Below are 7,423 nucleotides of genomic sequence, written 5' to 3'. Positions count from 1 at the left end.
GGTGCAGGGCAGAGACTCAGTGAGTGCGTGTGTGTGATAAAAATGTGTGTGTTAACCAGCCATTTAATTATCTGTAAATTCCGCTTGAACTTTTTACAGCATTATTTTTATTTGTCAAATAAAAACACAACAAAAACTTTGAATCCTGTGAGAGCAAACAGATAAGCGTTATTTAAAAATATATATAACTGTATATTATATGTTTTTAGACAAACAAGTTCAACAGTAGCCATATGCTTGTGAAAAGACAGTATTTTTCTAAAAGGATGAAATGACATCCAATTCTCAAATTGGTTCTAATTAGACCCAAAGCTCCGTGGAATATCCAGGACCGAGCGACATTCCTTTGCCATTACATTGTAACTGATCTGTGGAGACTTGACGCACGGCTACAGGGCCGCCCCAACCTCTGCGTGACCCCACATGATCTAAGTTTACAAAGCTGTGGCGAAACGTGAACCCACGACTCACTCTACAGAATTAACTTCAGGGATTGTGCAGAGGATTGTGCAAAGAGAACACACGCTTCTCATTTGCGCAACGCAGCGCAAACGTTACCTTCGCGGAGAACAGGAGGACGCTTCAAATTAGCAGACCGGTGTGTGCCAAAAAGTGATCGCCTGCCAATAACTGATTTCCAATGTTTCCACGTGTTGTGTATGTGTAATGTCTTCACGTATATTGGTAAATAGACTTTAGTGAACAGGATTTACAAAGGATCTAAATACAAATTTAAAAGTTACTTGTTTTTTTTTAATGTATCTTTATGAATCTTAGTTATACCCGCATTATAACCAATCTGGTCTTTTTTGTCAACTTAAAATATGTTTCCAGAACTATTCTTATATTTGTTGCAATTTCAGGTACCTTCTTGGCCAGATCACGCTTAAAAAAACAACAACGTGTTTTTATGTAATTTTAACTAATATATATATATATATATATATATATATATATATATATATATATATATATATATATATATATATATATATATATATATATATATAAGATATATAAAATCCTCTTCACCAAAAAGTGCTTCTACCTTGTGACAATAATGGTGTTTGTGGCTCAAGTGACTTGCAATCATTCATGAGTGACACATTTGACATATATTTCGCATATAGGCCAACAAGTCCTCTACAGCAGTTTAAATACGGAAAGTCCCTTTTTTGGTAAATACCGGAAATCACCTTTTGGCAGACAGTCACTTTTTGGCAGCTACAGTGTGATATGCATCTCGGGTCATCGCGCAGACACGGAGTAAAAGTAAAGATACATAATAATAAACTAAAAATGCAAAAGCCTTCTTCTGGATCCTGCAGAAGTTAAGTTTCCGGGGTCAAAGGTGGGTCTGGAGCGACACCGGTCTAATTTGAACTATCCGCCACAAAAGGTTATGCCAATCCCCGAGGCCATGTGGAGCTGTTTCCTCTTTTTCACTCATAATTACATTTTTGTCTCATCCTCCTGGCATGAAGAGTTTGGGGTCACCACCTGTACTAGTGTACAGCACCGACTTCACGTTTGGAGCATGACTGCGAATATTTTCTGCGTGGGTTTACGTCATTTTATTACCCCGTGACTTTAGCTGTTTTACCTGCAAACAATCAGAAATAGATATGATATGACTTTTATTGTCTCAGTTGATTAATATATCAGATGTTCTTGGTGCAGAGCTTTCTCTGTTTCACTGGAGATGTGGAAAAACATGCATGCAAAACATATATATTTTGTTTGTTGTTGTTGTTGTTGTTGTTGTTTTTGTTTTTTTTTACTGATAATGTCACTTCTTTTGTATCTTTGTAAATTGGATAAACGACTCAACCGAGGTCTTTAAAATAGACTTTAAGAAAATATTACCTGTTATGTCATCTGAAGAAACGTGCCAATAAAATCCACACAAACTTTTAACTACAGTGCTGGATTGCACTAACATCTGTGCCACTAACGTCAAAGACCTGGGAATATGCTGCCACCTGCTGGCAAAGATTATTCGCCACTAAACCGTTTACTGGCAATATTTTCTCCTGCTACAAGCGTCACCCACGGCCAAGTAATTGTGATTGAGGGCCGGCACTAATAAAACGAGCTGAAAAAAAGTTTGTAGATGTTCACGTGTGCATTAATCAGGGCCATACAATTAATTAGGCTGACTGGTTCACATTGCTTGAGTATCAAAATGGCAAAAGATGACAAATATGCCGAAGGGGAAATTGGCTTCCACCTGACATTCGTACACACCACACACCACAAACACAAAACAACAAAAATAAGCAAAAACCAAAACAATATACAGAAAATTTCTCTCTCCTTGCATCTCGGGGTTGATTGTCACCCATGCTCATGTTGAGAAATTTGATGACTGGAGGAATAATGGATGATTTTGATCTGTTTTTCTTTTCTAAACAAAAGGGGGGCAATAGAAAGATTCCTAAAAAAAAAACCCCTTATCTTAAAAAATGTAAATTCCTTTGGGATTACATGAAGCTAGGACAGGTTGGAATAAAGGTGATACTTAGGGAACAGAAGCTCCAACAAATGAAGCCGTGCTTTTGCTTCTGCTGTTCACTTCATATTTGTGAACTTTTGTCCGTTTTTCTTCAGTTTTGTCCAGTTTGACAAACGTCTTTGTCTTGATTTGAGTGGCCCGTTGTTCCAAACACTCATGACTGCTCAGATATAAGAGCATTACCTCTGAACAAATAGCATGAAGGGCTCTCACTCATATGCTAAAATATTTAGGTGCCTAACAAAATCTTTTACATTGATTCTAAATGATGATCCCCTTTTAGATTAGCTCCATAGGAGCTACAGCAAAATACACCAGGGTGTTTTCTCATGGGAACCTTGAAATCAAAGCTGGTGCTGTGACGCATTGTTAGATAAAGATGCTTGAAGACGGGCCATTAAGATCCCCAGTGTTGCCTGCTCTAGCATTAATGTTTATTTTTGACAGTGATAAATTTTTACCACATCATAAATATCATTCTCATCCCTGCCAATTAGAGCTATATATTTGTATTAATATGACTTGTTTTCCAGGGATTATAATAATAGGGTTTGATTGACAAAATCTCAAATCATGTCTGAATTTGTCTTCAGACACACTGCACTCAAAAAAATATAACATTAGATTTACTTAAAAAAGTTATGTCAAGTGGTTCCACACAACTGCTTTAAGTAACTTTTAAGAAATGTTGTTACTTAGTTTGAACTCAATACTGTTAAGTTAGATTTACGTAAGTGTATTGGCTAAATGTAACTTAATTGCAATGCTTAGCTGATACTTATCTTTGTTGCTTTAAGCCTACATAACTTGTTTAGGCAATATCTTTGTAATACTGTTACTTAGCTGGTACATAACTTTTCTGCTTTAGAAGGACATAACCTGGTTAGGTAGTATCTTTGTAAAACTGCTATGTAGCTGCTACATAAATTTGTTGCTTTTGAATTATATAAAATTGTTAAGTAATTTCTATTCAATACAATTACAAATAAATCATTTACACTGGTTACTTCCATACAAAATAGCAAAGTTTCTTAAAAGTTTCTTAAAAGTTTCTTAAAAGTTTCTTAAAAGTTTCTTAAAAGTGATGGGAAGGCACACCATGGTGTGCCTTCCCATCACCATTTGGGAAACACTGCTTTGTATGCATAAAAAAGTAATGATTTATTTTCTTTTATTGAACACACATGAAGAATCTGCAAGAAATCAGGATAATTAAATGTGAGCTAATATCATCTACAAAAGGAAACAATAAATTCTTAGTTATTTAGCACAACACACACAGAAAAAGAAAACTAGCACAAATCAATTAAACCAATCTATTTAACACAGTGGAATATACATTATGAAATATGAAAACATATGAACAAAAAAAATGATTTCTATTTGTTTATTTGCTACAATGAATGTGTTTATAATTATGCAAGATTACATTAATCATGGCAGAAATAGAGGCTAAGTCATTAATGTCATTGATTTTCAAATGAAGTTCAAATGAATGATATATTACATGTGGGTTTAATGTAATTATATTCTAACAGCACTAAAGCCAAGCCTCAGCAGCACAGGCATGTTTCAGAGTATCATATCTTAGTAAGTGTGGCTATTTCCTTGACCACAGCAGACTGGATTTGTACGGTGAATTATTTTTCTGCCAGATAATTGTGAGAATTTCTTCATTTTTTCTAGATTTTTCCCATAAAATTGGAAGTGAAGTGAAATCTGTTAAAAACCCTTATAATCTAAATATATGGTCAACATTCACATCTGTGTAAAACATTCCTCTATGTTTTTAATGTGAAAAAGAACCTGTCAACTCAGCGTTGGATCTTGACAATAGTTAGTAAAGAGTAAACCCTGTGACTTTTATTATGAAAAAAACAGAAAAGAGTGAATCAAACAAAGCACATGTGCTATAAATGTTTTCTTTGATTGAGTTTAAAATAAAAACTAAATAAGAGCTCAGAAGGATGTAGATGCTGCTACATGAATGCAAACATAGAGTGCTTTATTAATTCTGAAATAGTCAGTTAACTTTATTAGCTTTTAATAGCTTATTTATATTTAGCAGATGAGTGTTGGAGTCTGTCATCACGGTGTCGTTTTATCCAAAAATCACGCTTTCATTGCCCAAATCCTCACACGGGTTTGACCTTCACTGCGCAGCCCTTACAGCTCTCCTGGAAACGTCCCTGAAGCTATGAGAGAGATGAGACTGATTACTGACAAAAGTATCATTGATGCATGTTGTTGTTTTTCTTTTCACTGTAACGTTTACTGTACATTTTAATGCTGTTTGTACTTACAAAAGATGAAATTTCTAAAATTGCTTGTTCTTGGACTTCAGAACGACATTGAAAATTAACCTTTAGGCGAACAATCGCTATTTGGGCAGAAAGAAAGAAAGAATTGCATGTTTAGAATATAATTTAACGTGCAAACTAGAGTAGTTTAAACATTTGGTGATTAGACACTTTTTTCAGGAGTAACACAAACAATGTGAATGTGTAAATGTGAATTTTTGAAATAGCTCTTAAATGGTGACAAACCTGTAGTTGGCTTAGTAGAGACGGAAGAAAGTGTTGGTGAAACGGTGGATGCTGAGACAAAGAAGCCGTTATGATATTTATTGCAGATGTAATGCTGTAGCTTTTTGAGCAGTCTCTGCTTGCAGCGGGAACATTTGTAGTCAAATGTAAATGTGTGTATTTCTAGTCTCTGTGTTTGTCTTCACTTACATTGTCCACAGGTTGAACTATAGTCAGGACAGCAGTCACCCGATTCCACACAATCCTCGTCACAGAAACACTCTCTGTTACAGGAGCTGTTCCGACCAGCGCAACATAGAACTGGTGGGCCCGCACAACCAGTAGCACCTTGAACACACAGAGACAGATATGTAAAAGATGTACTGGTGGACTCATGTGAGCACATGCACATTATTATTTAGAGAGTATTTCTAACTACCTGGAAAAGGTTACCATTAATACTTCTACAAGGTAAAAACATTTATTTTGTATTTTGATTTGAATGAGCTTGAAAGTTAATATTTGGTATGACCACCTTTATTCTTTAGCACAGCATGAAATGTTATAGGCACTTTAAGTATTCTCAGGAAAATGAGTATAAAAGGAACCGCTGTCCAATGAGAAGACCTTTAGAAAGCCTGGGGAACTATTGTTCTGAACTACTTGAAATAAAATAAAATAAATAAAAAATAATGATTAAAAATCTATAAAACAACAACAACAAAAAAAGGAAAAAAATCTCATTAAAAAAAAGAAAAGCTCATTATTTTGTCACTGAGCACACTCTGAGTGCTGCTGTTTATTTTTAAGGTGACAGCTGTACAATTTGTAAACATGAAAGCTTAATGTCCCGCAGCCTGAAAAAGGAGATGTGGAAATCGCTTCAGTTTGTCTGCAGAGCAAAGTGAAATTAATTTGATTGATTTATTGATTTTTCTAGTAACTATAATGCCAGCAGTTTAAAAAAGAGAGATAGCAGAAGATTAGAATAACATAGCAACATTTGATACATTTGCAAACATTAACAACACCATTACTGCTAATTCAAATAATGTGAACATATGTGAAGTTTCCTGCTAAATTTTCTTTGCTGCACCATCAGCGCGCTGCCTGCTGTAACCCTAATTTCCTTCGGGATTAATAAAGTATTTTGATTCTGATTCTGATATAAGCCCCTTAACACCCCACTTCAAAATTAATATGTCATCTAAACATTTGGACCTCCGCATATTTACCTGAAAAAACACATAAATGCTTGTAAGTACAACCTGTACAGACAGAGGCAAAACTAAGTGCTTAAGTCCTGTGAAAAACTCAGACTAAAAGAAGCTTCGCAACATAAATCATGAACACTAAGCTCTTGTTGAGCGAACGCCACCTTCTTCTTTTTCTACATTAAATTTATGAAGTTCATTTCAGTATAGAGACTCACAGATAAACATCAAAATCGAAAGCATAATAAATGCAATCCTGCATTTATAACCATCGTTCCCCCCTTTTTTGTACAGATAGTGCTTCTATATATTCTATATAAAGAATTATGTGTTACTCACTGCTGTAAGGACGCAGAAAACCTGTCAGGAGTAAGAAACACCAAACTAATGACCAAAACCAATCCATGACTCTGACTGTTTGGTTAACTGGAGATGAAGGTAATGACATTTCCAAGTGAATCACATTGACTTATGTAAAACAGTTGACTTCCTTGTTGATTCACCGATGCCTACTGTGTTGCATGTTCAGGTTGTAGGCATGTAGAAAACTATTTCCTTTTCCTGTCTAATTATAATTTGTGACAACCAATTTAATTATGAAGCCTTTTTGTAAACTGGCTTTGATTTATCTTGCGGAGGATTTAGTTAGTGTCAATAGAAAATAACCAGTGATTGAAATAATGAATAAACACAGTAATATCATAGTATTCTCAGAATAATCACACTTATTTCACAGTCTAATCCTGAAAAAGAAATCTCCAGTGTTAAATTAACACTACAGAGTGTCTATATGGGTCCACACCTCTGAGTGTTAAATACAACACTGTTGAGTGTTAAATTAACACTTTTGACAGTGTTGTATGTTTAAAAGTAACCTAGTCAGTTTTGAAGATTAACAAAGACTAACACTGAGCAGTGCTGATTTTCTAACACTGGAAAATAACTCAAAATGTTAGAAATATTCCAGTGTTAGAAAATCAGCACTGCTCAGTGTTAGCCATTGTTAATCTTCAAAACTGACTAGGTTACTTTTAAACATATAACACTGTCAACAGTGTTGTATTTAACACTCAGAGGTGTGGACCCATATAGACACTCTGTAGTGTTAATTTAACACTGGAGATTTTGCTGTGAATGACTTAGATGTATTTCTTGGCTGGACCTCAATG

The 7,423-nt window shown here is 34.9% G+C and overlaps 1 long non-coding RNA gene across 1 annotated transcript; it reads right to left on the bottom strand.

Moving 5' to 3' along the window:
* Positions 1 to 3,675: 3,675 nt before the first annotated feature.
* LOC145422045 (uncharacterized) lies at positions 3,676 to 6,700 on the bottom strand. Its single transcript, XR_013903428.1, has 5 exons — positions 6,594 to 6,700; positions 5,251 to 5,388; positions 5,062 to 5,112; positions 4,819 to 4,895; positions 3,676 to 4,710 (listed from the first exon to the last, which is right to left on the bottom strand). It is a non-coding gene; the product is annotated as an uncharacterized LOC145422045 (long non-coding RNA).
* Positions 6,701 to 7,423: the final 723 nt, after the last annotated feature.

This window comes from Astatotilapia calliptera, chromosome 18 (assembly GCF_964374335.1).
Source record: "Astatotilapia calliptera chromosome 18, fAstCal68.1, whole genome shotgun sequence".
Lineage (NCBI taxonomy): Eukaryota > Metazoa > Chordata > Actinopteri > Cichliformes > Cichlidae > Astatotilapia > Astatotilapia calliptera.
Note: the sequence above shows the minus strand (reverse complement) of the source record. Positions and strands in the feature narration are given on the sequence as shown.